Source organism: Hemiscyllium ocellatum, chromosome 18 (assembly GCF_020745735.1).
Source record: "Hemiscyllium ocellatum isolate sHemOce1 chromosome 18, sHemOce1.pat.X.cur, whole genome shotgun sequence".
NCBI classification, from domain to species: domain Eukaryota; kingdom Metazoa; phylum Chordata; class Chondrichthyes; order Orectolobiformes; family Hemiscylliidae; genus Hemiscyllium; species Hemiscyllium ocellatum.
Genome location: NC_083418.1, coordinates 41,190,345 through 41,207,122, shown reverse-complemented (window position 1 = coordinate 41,207,122; position 16,778 = coordinate 41,190,345). Strand labels below are relative to the sequence as shown.

Below are 16,778 nucleotides of genomic sequence, written 5' to 3'. Positions count from 1 at the left end.
TAGGGCTTTCGCAAGGCTCCTTGATGCCACTTTGTCAAATGCAGTCTTGATGTCAAGGTTAGTCACTGACACCTCACATCTGGAATTCAGTATTTTGTCCATGTTTGAAACAATACTGTGATGGGGTCAGGCAGAATCCAAAGACTGAGCATCAGTGAGTAAGTTATTATAAAGCAAGTGCTGTTTGATTGCACTGATGATGATACCTTTCATCACATCAAGCCTACTATCTCATTTAATGAGGTTAGAGCTGATCTGAGACTTCATCCTTGGCTGCAAAGAGGAGAAAGGCATTTTGTAGGAATAGAAGAGAGAAAGGATTAAAATAGTGAATTCAAGGGTTAGGAAGAGATAAACAGAGCAAAAATAGTGAGCAAGGGAGAGGGAGGAAAGGATGCAACAAGAAATAGGAACAAGAAACAGTGGAAGTGTTACGAATGAATACACAGATGTGACAGAAGTTACTGCTTGAAATAAAAGCAGAAAATGCACATTTCAATTAGCTTTTAATGACTTTCCAGATGACTTTCATATGAATGCACTAAAGCAGTTTCTTTCAGTAATGGGGTAGGTAAAAACAAGTGGACATTAGGATTATATAGCTCCCATGTGAATTACATAGGCATAAAAGGACCAAATTGTCTTCCTGCTGAAAATATCTGATCAGCTGCTTCAAATATGCTATTGAATGTAACGTCAAATAAAGTTAATCACCCACCAAAAAAAATTACCCTTCCTATACAAGCAGAAAAAGCTTTATGCATCCAACCGAAATGGTCAAATGCCCTTTTGCTTATGATGAATTCAACAAAGGGAAACGGTAGATACAGGAAATAAAGTTTACAAAACTAAATTCCCACAGGAGCTCACCTTTCTAGAGTCGATGCCTGGATGAGAGGTTCTCTTATTAGAAAGCAATGAGTAGAAAATACTCTGGAGTTTATAACAAGTGGAGTGGATTTCACTGAAAGACACAGAATTCTGAGAGAGTTGATAAGGCAGATGTTGAGAGGCCACTGCCCTGGCTGGAGAGTCAAGAACTAGGATTCATATCTCAAGATATAGGATTGAATATTTTGGACTGGTTCAGAAATTTCTTCGCTCAAAGGATTGGGAATCTTTGGAAAACTCTGCTCCGAAGGGCTGTGGAAATGCAAGCATGTTCAAGGCAAAGATTTGGATTTGGATTTGGAGGGAAAGAAAGGATAAAGCATTCATGCAATAAAGGAGAACTGAAGTTGAAAATTAACCATAAACTTATTAAATCGTGAAAAAAACTCAACCAAAGCTTATTACTGATCCTACTTCTTGTATCATAACCACTAAACTGCAAAGATAAATCCTGCCTTCCTTACTTTAAGCTTTAGTCATAAACCCAGCTGTTGGTATAATCGGACAAGTCAGTCCAATTAAATCTGGCTTCACAGGTCACATTTTTGTTCAATAACATGATCATTCTCTGAACATAGTTGTGCAAGGCTGCAAACATTTCTTTAACAACAGAAGTTTATTACACAAGAATCAGAAAAAAAAATCAAGCCAAGTTAGAGATATGGTACACAGACTGAAATGTGTTTTGCTGGGTGTTTTAAGAGTTGCATCTATTTCCCAACACCACTTACAATAGCAAATCCTGAGAAATTACATGTCATCTTTAAATCTCCAAGTTCTTTCCTGTAAACTGCTAATTTTTATTACATGAATACACTCAAAACTGAAAGCATAGCCTCTCAGCTTTTAAATGAAGACTTCTCAGACAAACATAGAAATTCTATAAACTAAAAACTTTTCTAGACAAGAACTGACATCCTCATCATCACACAATTGATACAATGCCATTTGTTCCAGTGATACAATTATTTTGTTATTGAAATAGTTAACTCCACAATCCACAAAGGCTCTTGATTGTTAACCAGCTGATCGGACAACCCTTACTTGGTTTACTTCTATCCATATACTCTGGACAGATAAGTACCAGTAATAGCATCTTTCCTACACAATTAAATAACATGTCTACCCTCACTTTTTCAAAAGTTTCCCATTAGCGATACCAACCAAAAAGTGTAATTTCCATATGTGCAAATTCCCAGCTTTTCTTCACCACTGTCTTTCTCAATTTACACACTACACATTTGATTTCTTATGGGAGGATGAAAGCCACTCTCTGCAGCCTGTATTACGAAGTCCACCTCCCAATCATCAACTCCAGCCCTCCCTCTAATAGGTAGGTCTCTGAGCTGAGCTCAGTTGTAGGTAAAATTCTAGATTCCATCGTTAAGGAGATTTCAAATTCTTGGAAGTGCAGGGTCGGATTAGAACAAGTCAGCATGGATTTAGTAAGGAGAGGTCTTGCCTAACAAACCAGTTAGAATTCTTTAAAGAGGTAACAAGTAGTTTAGAGCAGGGAAACCCAGAGAATATTATCTACTTAGACTTCCAAAAAGCCTTTGATAAGGTGCCTCCCAGTAGGCTGCTGAGTAAGGTAGGGCTCATGGTGTTCGAGGTGAACTACTGGCATGGATTGACAATTCACTGTCTGACAGAAGGCAGAGAGTTGGGATAAAAGGTTTTTTTTCAGAATGGCAGCTGGTGACAAGTATGGTCCCGCAGGGTTCAGTGTTGGGGCCACAGCTGTTGACTTTAATATATTGATGATCTAGATGAAGGGATTTGGGGCATTCTAGCCAAAGTTTGCCGATGATACAAAGTTAGGCAGACAGGCATTCCAATGTGAGCAAATGGGAGGTCTTGCACTTTGGAAAAAAGAATACAGGCATGGATTATGAATTTTCTCATTACTTAGAAAATAAAGCTGAAGTACAAAGGGATCTGGGAGTGCTACTCCAGGATTCTCTAAAGGTTAATTTGCAGGTTGAGTCCATGGTTAAGAAAGCAAATGTCTCAAGAGGGTTGAAACATCAAAGCAGCGACGTGATTCTGAGACTTTATAAAGTTCTAGTTAGGCACCATTTAGAGCACTGTATCCAATTCAGCCATGATTAAATGGCAGCATGGATTCAATAGGCTGAATGGCCATACTTCCACTCCTATGTCTTATGGAATGAAACTGCTTGCAATATTGCTGCCAGCTTTGATGCAATAATTAGTTTCTGACCACATGTTCATGTCATCACAGAAATCACTTATTTCTACCTCTGACAGTTATTCCTTCCTGTCCTAGCTCACCTGCTGCTGAACCCTCATCCATTCCTTTATTAACATGCAGACACTTACACTTCTCTGGCTTGCATCCCATCACTCAACTTTCGATCATTCAAAATGCTGCAATCATATCTTAATTTCTACCAAGTTCCCTTGATCCGTCACCAGTATGCTCAATGACCTATACTGTTTTTCATTTAGCAACACATTATCTTAAAGTTTCTTATTTTCTTAGTATAGCCCCTTTCATCTATTTCTTCTCCAGACCCAAAATCCACCAGGAGACCAGTGTTCTTCCTTTTTGGGTCTCTTAAACATCTTGATTTCAATCATTTCACCACTGACAGTTGTGCTGTCAGTTGACAGGACCCTAAATTCCAGAATCACCTCCATCCCCTTGCTAAACTATGCATCTCACTTTCTTTCTGATGGGACCTAAATATTAAAAGGTAATAGCATTTACGAAGGTCAGGGAGCTACAAGGTTGAGGGATGGCTTTCTAATTAAGGATGGCATTAGTAGCATGGAGAGGATGATCCAAATTCAAGAAACCAAGACATAGAGCCTGTTTTCATTGAAGCAAAACATGTTCAAGACAGGAGGTCACTAGTCGGAGGGATGTACAGGTCACCCAACAGTAACCCGACAGTAGGATGATATGTAAAGGCATGAATAATGGATCCTTGTCAGAAACGCACAACAATACTCATGTGGAATTTTCATCTACATTTAGATTTGAAAAATCAGATGAGCAAAAGGTACCTGGATAAGGTATCCGCAATGTTTCAGGATAATTTCTTAAAACAATATGTGGCTCAAATGTCAAACTTTGTTAATCCTGTGAAACACCTTGGAACAGTTTACTATGCTAAAGATGCCAAATAAATCAAAGCTCTTTTTGTCATCACCGCTGGTAAAAACTGATTAAAATACACAACGCAAATGGCATAAATGTAAAAATACTTCATACACAATTTTTAGTGCACAATGATACAGCTATGGTTACTTTATTATTTCAATAGTTAGCCAACAAGGGCAGCTTTGATTTTTAACATTAGAAAAGCAGTGATTAAAAAATCAACTATTAATATCAATGAGCTTGCTCTGAAGTTGGTGCAAAGATAAAACAATGCAAGACTGCCTCCTTGAGGTGGATCTTGTTCTTGGCAACTTAATGTGCTGCAAGCTTTGAGTCTAAGACACGTAAGTATTTTGCACTAATAAAATCAGAATTTCAAACACACCATTTCCACTCAAAGCAGAAGATTTGATTCTACAACTTAAAATAGCCCACAAAACAAGGAATAACGTTGGAGTAAACTTGATAGGATTAGAACAAGAATGTGCATTTGTCTAGCAACTTCAATGAGGTACGTCACAGGCATTTTATCAAAAATTTAAACAGCAAGCCACAGAAGAAAATTGATATTCATCCAAGTATTTGCGAAATTAGCTACAGCGCATGAGTGCACTGGTAGTAACCCTTCAAGAAGTTTAAGATTCTGGAAAAGTGCCGGAGGATTGGAAAACTGCTAATTCACTCCAAGTGGTTGCTTCCTCCCTTCTTGCCTTACCCTTTTTGTCGTCCTTTTTCTTTGTTGTCTTCTTGTCGGCAACAGCAGAAGTGATGACATCACGGAGTGGCACCCTTGATGAGGGAGTGGCCTAGCATGTTGGCAGAGCCAGAGACTCCTGGTTGTAACAGGCCCAGAGCAAAGATTTCCTGGTTATCGGTAAGGCAACAGTAGAGCCAGAGTCTCCTGGTTGAGAGTCAAGTAAGGGGCCTAGCACAGGACCCAACATCATTGGCTCCATGGTGGATGGGCCCAGAGACAAAGAGATGGCACCGAAAGTATGGTGACAGCAAAGGTGTCGCTGGTCGGCCAGTTTAGGGCTTGGGAGTCATGGTGGACGTGGCAGAATGAAGGCAGACTTCCTTTCAGCTTTGTCTTTTTGTTCTTGAATATCTGAGTAGTGTTGGATTGTGGTGGCAGTTGAAACGTTTCACACCGTATAAGTGACAATTAATCATCATTCACCAGTATTATCAATAACTTCAACAGCATTCAAGAAGTGATCAGCACCATTGAACATATTCGATTTTCAATATTTCAGAAATTATTTTCTGACAATATCAGGATCAATGTTCCATCGGAGCAAAATTGCCATTAAAGGAACTTGCCATCTTGAGCAAATGCATTGTCACTTTCCAACTCTCCACATTGTTCAGTTATTGCCACAGAGATTTTATTGTATATACATCTAAGGGTTGAACAACGCTGTTTATACAGCCAGGTATCAGAGCCACATTGGCACTGATGATCTCACATTACAGACTACACTATTGAAAACGTGGGATTTAGGTATGTTCCAGAAAATCAAATCTTTCCCTTCTTTCATCTCCTATCTAAAATTCCACATATTCCTTTCAAATGCTTTCTTCTATCCAGTCTCACTCAAACATTAACTTTGAAATGTCTCTTTAGCAAAAACTTTGCCCCTAAATGTCACCTAAACGTGCCTTTATCTGCATCTGACCATCTGATGGTTACTGTAGACATAATAACAAGGTCAGTCAGCTGGACATAATAAAATGAGTTCCCTGATTGGGGCTCATCCAATCTAGCTGACATCTAAAAAGGGTGAATGCCAAAGATACTGACTATGGGATTTAGTGGAAGCCCACAGAACAAAAAAGGGTTAAATTGAACCTAATCAGATCAGGAAAACCATAATGGAACTTAATTAGATCAGAGATGAGTTCTTAACAGCTACTTACAGGGCATGAAGTGATTTTGTATTACTAAATGGGTAACTGATTATATAGGGAAACCATGATGTGGAGGTGCCGGTGTTGGACTGGAGTGGACAAAGTTAAAAATCACAACAGCAGGTTATAGTCCAACATGTTTATTTGGAAGTATTAGCTTTCAGAGCACTGCTCCTTCATCAGGTACTTGCAGAGTAAGAGCATAATTCCCCCGATAGCTTGTACTTCCAAATAAACCTGTTGGACTATAACATGGTGTTGTGTGATTTTTAACTAAAGCGTGACCTTGAAAATGGTTGAAGCACTTAAGTGAACAGCAAGGGTTAACCACAGAGATCAGTTTCAAGTGCCATTACTATATAAATTAACAATTCAGTTACACCAAACTACAGAAAACACAAGGGTATAAGAGTGTGAGCCATGCTTGGACAGGAGCATGCCTTATAACATCTATGCAGCTGTCTTATAACATCGATGAAGGAGTCACGTCTTTATAGTTGTACCATCCATGTAAATGCAACACTTCTGCAATAAAGACTTTAAAAATATATTGCGGAGGTCCTACGCCTAATTACTTCTATTAATCCGGGAAAACAAAGTACAGAGGAACCTCGATTATCCTGCATTTGATTATCCAAATTTCAGATTATCCAGCAAGATCACAAGGTCCCGATGCTTGGCTAAACTATGTTATCCAGCATTCGATTAACCGAACAAAATACTACCCCCGCCTGTGTCCTCTGTAACACTCTGATATATGACTTTGAATGAGGCAATACAGTGCATTCTGTTATAATGTAACAGTTGCGTTCCTCCGCAACCTTGCACTATAGAAGATGGCGCTGTGGGAAACTGCTGTAGAAAATCACACTGTAGAAGATCGCTATAGAAAACTGCTATGCCCATTCAGTAGAAAGTTCACATTATCCAACAGCATCCACGATTGGTCAATCATGCTACAGCTAATTTGTACTATGGCCAATTCACATATGCTTATACAGAATGACCTGCAGTATAATCAAGGACTGTTCATGTATAAATAAAGGGTAACTTGATGATGAGATACCAGCCTCCGTAGAGTTAAGACTTACAAGGATGTTGCCAGGGTTGGAGGATTTGAGCTTAAGTAGAGGCTGAATAGGCTGGGTTGTTTTTCCCAGATCAGAGGCTGAGGGGTGACTTCATAGAGGTCTATAAAATCATGAAGGGTATAGACAAGGCCTTTTCACTGGGGTGGGGAGTCCAGAACTAGAGGTTGTTGATTTAGAGTGAGAGGAAAGATTTAAAAAGGGATCCAAGAGGCAACTTTTTCACGCAAAGGGTGGTACACATATGGAATGAGCTGACAGAAGTAGTGGTGGCAGCTGGTACAATTCCAACATTTAAAAGGCATCTGGATGGGTACATGAATAGAAAAGGTTTAGAGGGACATGGGCCCAATGCTAGCAAATGAGTCTAGATTAATTGAGGATATCTGATCAGCAAGAACGGGTTGGTCTAAAGGTCTGTTTCAGTGCTGTACATCTCTATGATTCCACGACAAGAGTAAAGCACAATCCCCAAGAAACTCACTCTCAACAATTATTTTTGTGTTGGGATGAGCATTTCTTACATCAGGCCTTTGTTTGTGCAGCTTTGTTAAAGTCCATCATTGAGGACCGGGTGTACTACGTTCAAAGAATTCAATTCCACCCACCTCCTTCAGCAAACAACTTTGTGGCCGATGTAAAACAAATAATTTCCCTGATGGCCTATGGAGCTGCAGTTTTTCTGTCATTAGAAGCCTAACTTTCCCTGAAGTACAAGATACTAGTCCCTTTCAAAAACTGACTGACATAGTTAAGGAACATTACAATCCCAAGCCTCCTCTAACTCAGATTCTATCACTTTTACTCAGCAATTCGAGAATCAGAGAATCTTTATCAGGATTTCTGACTGGCAGAAGAAGTCAGTGAATTTGATTTAAGCCTTAATATGATGCTTGGAGTCCACCTGGTATGAGGAATTAATTATGTAACAATATAAAAATGCCTACTAACTGAGGCCCAACTGGACTTTCAACAGCTGCTATAATTGGCTTTATCAATGCAAAATGCAGCAAGTAGAGCATCCAAGTTGCAGGTATTCGAATGGAAGTGGACGTCTCACCAATCCAACTAAGCATGGGAAACACCTACTTGAATGAGGCAATTGCATAGTCTTACTCATGACCCATCCTGAACAGAGGGACTCTCAGTCAGCTTACAGCAAACCCCAAAACAAACCCAAGCCTGGACTAAAATGGTTAAAAATTTCTTTCTTCAGAATCCTGGCCAGCAAGACACTGTACATGTTGCAAAACATTCCCACTCAACCTAAAGTGAATAAGCCAACTCATAGGTCAATATCCAGGAGAGGTTATACCTAGAAAGTTCACCTACATCTGGTCTGAAACAATTATAATGCTTTGCAACATTCAAATCAGAACCAATCGAGATAAGTGTCAGTTTAGATGGTCAACCAGTTCTAATGGACATTGATAGCTAGTGCGGTCGTAACAGTGATCACAGAACAAGTTTTTAACAAAAATGCTGGAGTCCACAGCAGATTAAGTTTGTGCAAGACCCCAGCCAGGCTGAGAACCTATACAGGGAAACTTTGTAGATTAAGGTTACAACTTTGGTTCCAGTCTCTTATGGAAATCAGCTGATTCACTTACCAGTGATTGTCATATAAGGCTCAGGCCCAAGCTTGATAGGGCAAAATTGGTTGAGAGAGATTCACCTAGATTGGCTCAACATTTTTCTATTTGAAATTGACTGATGAGTGAATACCCAGTAGTCTTCCAGGACAATCTAGGGACTATCAGAGAAGTCAAGGTACCTAGCATGTTGACCTAGAGGTAATTCTGAAAGGTCCAGACAATACAACTTACCTTTCAGACAAAGGGTAGAGGTAGAAATCACTTGGCTAGAAAGTGAAGGAATCAAGCCAGTCCAATTTGCACAATGGACAGCACCATTTGAACAGCTTAAAGCCCAACGGGTCAGTTCACCTTTACAGAGATGTTACACAAAACGGTAAACTGATTTTCTTAGTTGGATAAATACCCAATCATTCAGATAAAAGATTTATATGTAAAGCTGGCAGGAGGCTGGTCATGAGCCACACTTGCTTGCAATTGCATGAAGACCAAGATTCCCAGAAGTATGCTACAAAAAGTGCTTGTACTAATATACAAGACCACTATTTGTGGTATCTTCAGCCTGTTAATTTTTTCAGCAGATGATGGAGAACATATTGCAAGGTCTACCTCACGTCGCCATTTCCCTCAATACAGTCATAGAGATGTACATACAGCAGAGAAAACTAATAGGGAGCACTTAGAAAATTTAGATATCATCCGAAGGCATTTTTCTTAAGGGAGGAAAATGGGCGTTCCAGGCTCACTGAGTGACCTATCTGGACTGCAGTCTGTTCCACTATAATGCAGTAGCTGTGTGTTCGTGCTATAGAAAATCGCTCAACAGTAATAACAGGGCCTATGAGAAAAAAAACACGGTTGGAATCATACAGGTGTACATCATGGAAACAGACCCTTCAGTCCAACTCATCCATGACAACCAGATATTCTAATCTAACTTAGTCCCATTTGCCAGCACTTGGCCTTAGCCCTCTGTAGTTTAAACCCTCTAACCCTGGCAATATACTTGTAAATCTTTTCTGAGCCCTTTCATGTTTCACAACATCCATCCGATAGGAGAAAGACCAGAAATGTACACAATATTCCAAAAGTAGCCGAACCAATGTCCTGTACAGCTGCAACATCAGCTCCCAATGCGTATACTCAATGCTCTGAATCAATAAAGGAAAGCTACCAAATGCTTTCTTCACTATCCTACCTGTGACTCCATTTCAACTATGAACCTGTACTTCAAAGTCTCTTTGTCCAGCAACACTCCCAGGACCTACCCATTAAATGTGTAAGTTCTGCCCTTATTTGCCTTTCCAAAGTGCAGCACCTCATATTTATCAAAAGTAAAATCTATGTGCCACTCCTCGGCACATTGGTCCGTTGTACTAACCTTCTTTGTTGTCTACTACACCTCTAATTTTGGCGTCATCTGCAAACTTACTAACTATACCAAAGAGAAAGTGGAAGACTGCAGATGCTGGAGATCAGAGTCGAAAAATGTGGCGCTGGAAAAGCACAGCAGGTCAGACAGCATCCAAAAAGCAGGCCCTGTTCCTCAGATGCTGCCTAACCTGCTGTGCTTTTCCAGCACCACACTTACTAACTATACTTTCTGTGTTCACATCCAAATTATTTAAATAAATGGATTCGGGGTGAACCGTGAAAAATTTCAGCAAAAAATCAAAACAGAAACAGTTAACCTAAACAAATGATAGCACAGTCTAAGCAAATCATTAAAATCATATATTTTAATGAAATCATACAATAAATTTTATACTTTAAGGGGTTTCTGAATTTGAGGAGTTACAGTACTGTATTAAGACAGGGCTGAGGGTCATAATCAGCATCATTACTTTCAGGTGCAGGGTAACAACAAAAAAAAAGTTAGTCCATAAGTGGATGACTGTGGTTCATTGGCCTCAGACTGTTCCTTGGGGATTGGCTTAAAAAAGGGATCTCGTTGTTGCTGCTTTGCCATCTTTCTTCTTTCATGACAAAGCTGTTCATAGTATGCCAAGTAAGACTTTATGCCATGAGCTGCTGTCCTGCTGCATTCTGCAAATGTAGCCACAGACTTCTAAGAGCTGCAACTGCTTCTCAACTTCCCTCAGGATAGAAGGCAAAAGAGAGTGGAATGTTCTCGTGGTGCTGCATCCTAGATTTGTCTTCATGTCGAACTGCAATTTCCCCTGCAACAAGTCGTTATAGATCAGTCTCCATTTCAAATTCAACTTGCATTGATTGCTGGAACCTCCTCTGGTGGTTCAATATCTTTATAGTCAAGAAGAAGATCTGGAAGAAGCTTCTGCCAAATTGCATGCAAACAGTCCTTACTGACATCATCCCAGGCCTCCACAATGATGTCAACAGCATTCTTAATATAAAAGCTCTTCCAAAATGGAAGAACTCTGTCCTTATTATCCCCTTCAGTAGCTGCAATCAGCTTTCTGAACGTGTGCCTTAAATTATAAATGTTAAATGTTGCAATTGCACCCTAGTCCATGAGTTGAAGGAGAAGAGCTTGTGTCCAAAGGTAGAATTTAGAACTTTAATGTTTTCAGAAAGCTCAACAATGGTGGGAGGGTGGTTTGGTGCATTGTCCAGAATGAGGAGAACTTTGAAATCCAAATCTTTTATCCTACAATAATTTCTAAAAACATCCTCAAAAACATCAAAATAATTGCCCCGTCATCCAACTTCTTTGGCTTGACTTGAAGTAAACAGTCAGAGTGGACTTAAGGTAACTGGGACTAGAATCGCATTACAGCTAACAGGAATTCTCATTTTCAAAAGTTGTTCTGCAATTCTCCATAAAGTTACAGCCAAACCACATTGACGAAATACACGTTGTAGGCGAACACCCTGTACAGAGGCGACAAGATGAAGTGAAGATAATCAACGGTGCCCTGGCTCCCACATCTTGGGCTGGTAAATTATTATGGAAAGTTCATATATAATCTGGTACCCATCCTGGCACTTTTGCAGCAACTCCCAAAAAGGGTCAATCTTGGAAATGGCTGCACAGACAACCCTAACTTTCAACTAAATAAATAACCAACTATCATACTCTAAGGTGTTGGAACATTATGATCACAAGAAAGATCTCTTATTGACATGTGAAGCCCTCCTGTACAGCATTGTGTGATATAAGCTCATTGATCGCCCAAAGGGGATGTACACACAATAGCTTATGCATTCAGGATTTCGGCTAACACAGAGCCTAAATAGATCCAGACAGAGAAAGCAAGATTGGTGGTTGTATTTAGAGTCAGAAAGTTCCATCAATAGCTCTATGGACAAAAATATTCGGTAACAATAGACCACAAACCCCTGCTTGGTCTACTCGAACAGGACAAGGCAGTGCCACCCATAGCTTCGGACCACATTCAGCGGCCGACTGTAAGTTAGATATCATCAAGAGGCCAAGAAGCAAGTGTGGATGCATTAGCAGATAGACTCTTCTATTTTCTGGACACACTCCCAGTCACAGTCGACAATATCCGACTTCAGACAAAAATATTTCATCCTTTCAAAACAACTGGTGGAGATGGGGAAAACTAAAGGACCATCATGATTAGAAATGAAAATGTGTTGGACTAGAGAGACCTGCTCACAACAGAGGACAGCATATTATAAAAGCGAGAGAGATTGTCCAAAGCCAAGGTCGCATCAAATGCTGGCTAAACTTGACCAGTATCATCCAGGTGAAGATGTTGTCAAGAAGTTATATCTGGTGGCCAGGTTTGGACAGAGAAATAGCTGCATTGTTGGGCAGTGGCCAAATGTGTCAACAAGGAAAAACATTTACTACCAGTAGCTTCCCCACATCCGTTGGAGTGACTGGGTAAATCGTGAACTCTGTTACCATGAACTCATGAAAGGATCTACATAGTCAATGTTTTTAGTTACTGTAAATCCCTGCTCAAAGTGTTTGATGTGCCTAGAGTCCAATCGTCAAACATTGATGTGACAGAAAAGCTAAGTCTGTTGGTCACAGAAAATGAGCCATTGTTTCCAGCAAGGAATGTGGTTATTTAAAATTGAATGAGATTCAACATCAGGACAACTCCATACCAGTCCAATGGCTTGGCAGAAAGAGTGGTTCAAACTTTGAAGGCTGGCTTGAAGAAACTGCCTACAGCCTTGCTCGATACCAAGGTGTCAGTTTTTATTTGATTGTAGGACCACTCCACACAGTCTCCCTGCTATAGGAAAGATGCTATTGTTAAACTTGAAACAGTGCAGAAATTGCCAGGGGTGGAGGGTTTGAATTACAGGGAGAGGCTGAAGAAGCTAGGACTATTTTCCCTGGAGAGTCAGAGGCTGAGGTGACCTTACAGTGTTATGTATAATCATGATGGGGCTTGTCAAGTCCTCTGAAACAGAGATGGACCTAAGTAACTGCTTTGATGCTTTTGCTGCCAGAAAAAGAAATTAAATTCTACGGAGATGCTCCTAGTGCAAGAGGCGAGTTCCCATGTGTTACATGCTTCTCATATTGGACAGTGAGTTGAAGGATCATGGCTTGGTGTTAAAATGCCCCAGGAGACTCTCCAAGAAAAAGGGCTGGCCTATGTCCACAGATTCAGAGGGGAGGGATGTAGTAAATGTAACGTCAGCCAGCTGTACCTCAGAATAAGCTCCTTTATTGGACCAGATTAACAGCCCCAATCAGGGAGCGCTGGCTAACATAAAAAGAGACAGCGTCAGAGATACCGACACATTGATATCTGACTTAATGAGACCATGCTAATGTCAAGGTCTGCTCACGTGCAAATAAAGAGTGGCTTGGTGATGAGATACCGGCCTCTGGAGAGTTATTTCAATTAGTTATTCATACATTTTTTACATCTCAAAAACCATCTTGTTTCCTCCCATGAAGTTAATCTGTGTTTCATTCATACAAGCAATGCCAGCCAATTACTATTCGTTCTTCTCGGTGACAATTCCAAAGAGTCGGCACCGGACTCAAATGTTAACTCTGCTTCTGCCCCACGGATGAGGTTCTCCAACAATTTCTATTTTTGATTCAACAAACTACCTGGTGAAGTGATTACCACTTTTACTGACTTGAATTTTAAAGCCTGTCACACCTCTCTGGAGTAGCACAATGGAAATCACGCCCCACCACTTCCAGAATTTTCAGAAGGGTTGAAAATTTTAAACAGGTATGCAAAATTCCCAAATTTAGTTGTATTTTTGGACTCAGGTTAACAAACCACAGATTAGTTTTCTGTACTAATAATGACAACTTACTACAAGTAGATTATTATAAACAACCTATGAACTGTCAACATATAACCTGACTAATTAAAACTCTAACCAGACTTATAAAACTCCATTAAATGTGCACAGGTGTAGAGACAAACAAAAATTGGTGTAATGAAAGAAGGGAAAAATGGGAAGGCACTTTAATGGCCCCTTTCCACAAGAAATATTGAGCTGTTTTAGTCGCATCAAAATGATCAAAGTCAAAATTAATTCAGTCAGCCTGTGTATCTCAGAGGGAGACAAAGAATCAAGTCTAGCCAAGTTGCAGAAAGTCACTAAAAGGAAACAATTACAACATAATCAGTTCAGGAAGAAAATTTATAATAAAGATGTGATTGGTTTCCCTGGGATGTCTGAAATAAAGGATGGAATCTCGCTTTTTGCTATTTATGGTAAGATCTTTCTCAATGTTTATGTACATAAGACTTTGATAAATCCATGTTCTTTTGTTAAAAGTACACTGACAGCCTCATGTGAATATGCTCGGTCACTGACCACTGAAATAAACAAATTGTAAATCATATAAAGCCAGGTTTAACCTTGGAATCTGACTTTCCCAACATTACCATCAGCTGAGATCATCATAACCTGAATGTAGGAGTAATTATATTGCAGTATAACATGCACGTTTAAGCTTTACTCAGTCTGAATGTTAAAACCTTGCAGTCAGTGTTGTGAAAGTGTCAGTGTTGTGAAGTCGCATCATATTTAACATCATTTAAAGGGCTTAGGTTCTGAAGACTTTTGGAAACTTAATTTGTTTTATGTTTTGTGGAAATACTTAGAATGGTTTATTTAAAAACAGATCATTGTGAGTTAATTGTGAATATTGGATTTTTTTCTTAAAAGCAAGCCTGTAAATCACCTGACTGGTGGTTAGGGCTAGCTTTACTTTGGACTCCTGCTGGAGCTGTTTCCAAAGTGATGGACTTGGAGCAGTGCTTTTTCATCTGGTCCAATTGGATAGAAGCCTCAGAACAAGCCAAGCTGGAGGGATGCATAGAGAGCACGTGCTGCCAGTTGACCTCTCCCATATCTGATAAGGGAACTCTCTTATTAAAGTCAGGTTGAAAGCTACTTGTTCTTTCAAAACAGTAATTAAAGAAACATCTCAAGATTGCATTTTCTTAACAAACATGTCTGCAAGGTTTCAAATCGAGAGATTTGGAATGTAAGTAATAACAGAAAATAGGTGCAGGTGTAGGCCAATTAGCTCTTTGAGCATGCTCCACCATTCAACATGATCATGGCTGATGTTCCCACTTCAATGGCACCATGTTCCCACTTTTCGTTTTCTTTGATCCCTTTAGTCCCAATAATTATACCTATGTCTCTTCTTGAAAGCTTTCAATAATTTGGCCTGTTTCCTTTGGCAGAGAATTCCTCAGGCTCACCGCAATCTGGGTAAAGGAATTCCTTCTCATCTCTTTAGACTGTGACCCTGGTTCTGGACTTCCCAGTCATCAGGAAGATCCTTCCTATACCCACCCTGTCTAGACATGTTAACAATTTTTGATTTTTAGGGAGATCCCTTCCATTTGTTGAAACTGTAGTGAATATGGAACTAAACAATCCAGTCTCTCCCTGAATGTCAGTCCCACAACCCAGGATACGGTCTAGTAGACTCCTTTGCACTCATTTCAATAGCCATAACATCTTTCCTCAGAGTGACCAAAGCTGCATAAAATTCCTGTTGTGGTCTTATGATTGTAGTAAGACATTGCTGCTCTTGTACTTGAATCTTCTCACTATGAAGGCCAACATGCAGGTCACCTTCTTCACCACATGGTGCACCTGCATGCTTACTTTCAGTGACTGATGTAAGAGCACACCTAGGTCTCAGAGAACCTCTCCCTTTCCCAATCTATCACCATTCAGATAGAAATCTGCTCTGCTGCTTTTTCTAAACTTCACATTTGTCCATTTAAATTACATCTGCTATGTATTTGCCCACTTCCTTATCTTGTCCAAATCCCAGTAAAGCTTCTCTGCATCCTCCTACCAGCACAGCCTCCCACCCAGTTTTGTTCTATCTACAGACTTGGAGATATGACATGTAGTTTTCTCTTCTAAATCATTAACTGGGGTCCAAGTACTGATCCCTGCAGTAATTCACCAGTTACTGCTTGTCACTTGGAAAAAGACCAATTTATTCCTATGCTTTTCTTCCAGTCTGCAAACTAGTTCTTAATCCATTACAGTATATAACCTCCAGTGTAACATTCTTAGCTTTGCATGCCAATCTCTTAAACGGGACCTTATCAAAAGTACTTGACCACAAGGGCCAGATCATCACAATGACAGGCTTCAAAACATGCTGCGTTTTATCATTTGTCAAATGCAATATGCTTTGAGGTAAAGTGATCTTTTTCAGAAAGTCACCCTCTACAAAGAAATTTGTTTTGGTTTTCTCTTTTCCTGAAGTTTGGGTGTGAACGAGAGAATGGTAACAGGTAGAGGGATATGTTAACCAATTACTACATATTTGTTAAATAACTTATTTTGATATTAAACAATAATTGTGTTTAATGCATCTGGTTGCTAGATCTTTTACTTAATTGGGTGGGAACCAGAAAAACTATTTTCATTTAATATTGTGATCCAATGAGTAGTAAGATTGCAACAACAAAGGTGGCCAAAAGAAAACAGGGCACTGTTTATACATAGTAGGTTAATTGCAGACCTCTTAAGCTTTATGCCTTGCTATCTGAGGACACTTCTATCAATTTTGAGATGGCAATAAAAGAAGGCTTTCTGATGAAGGGCTTTTGGCCAAAACGTCGATTCTCCTGGTCCTCGGATGCTGCCTGACCTGCTGTGCCTTTCCTACACCACACTCCTAACGGTAGCTGTAAGACCAATATAACGATTGTCGAGTGCTCTTGACAAAAGGAAAGCAAT

General features: G+C 39.8%; 1 protein-coding gene across 1 annotated transcript in view; it reads right to left on the bottom strand.

Annotated features, from left to right (window-relative positions):
- Positions 1-16,778, bottom strand: part of sbf2 (SET binding factor 2) — a 551,470-nt gene that overhangs the window by 467,770 nt on the left and 66,922 nt on the right. The window lies entirely within an intron of this gene.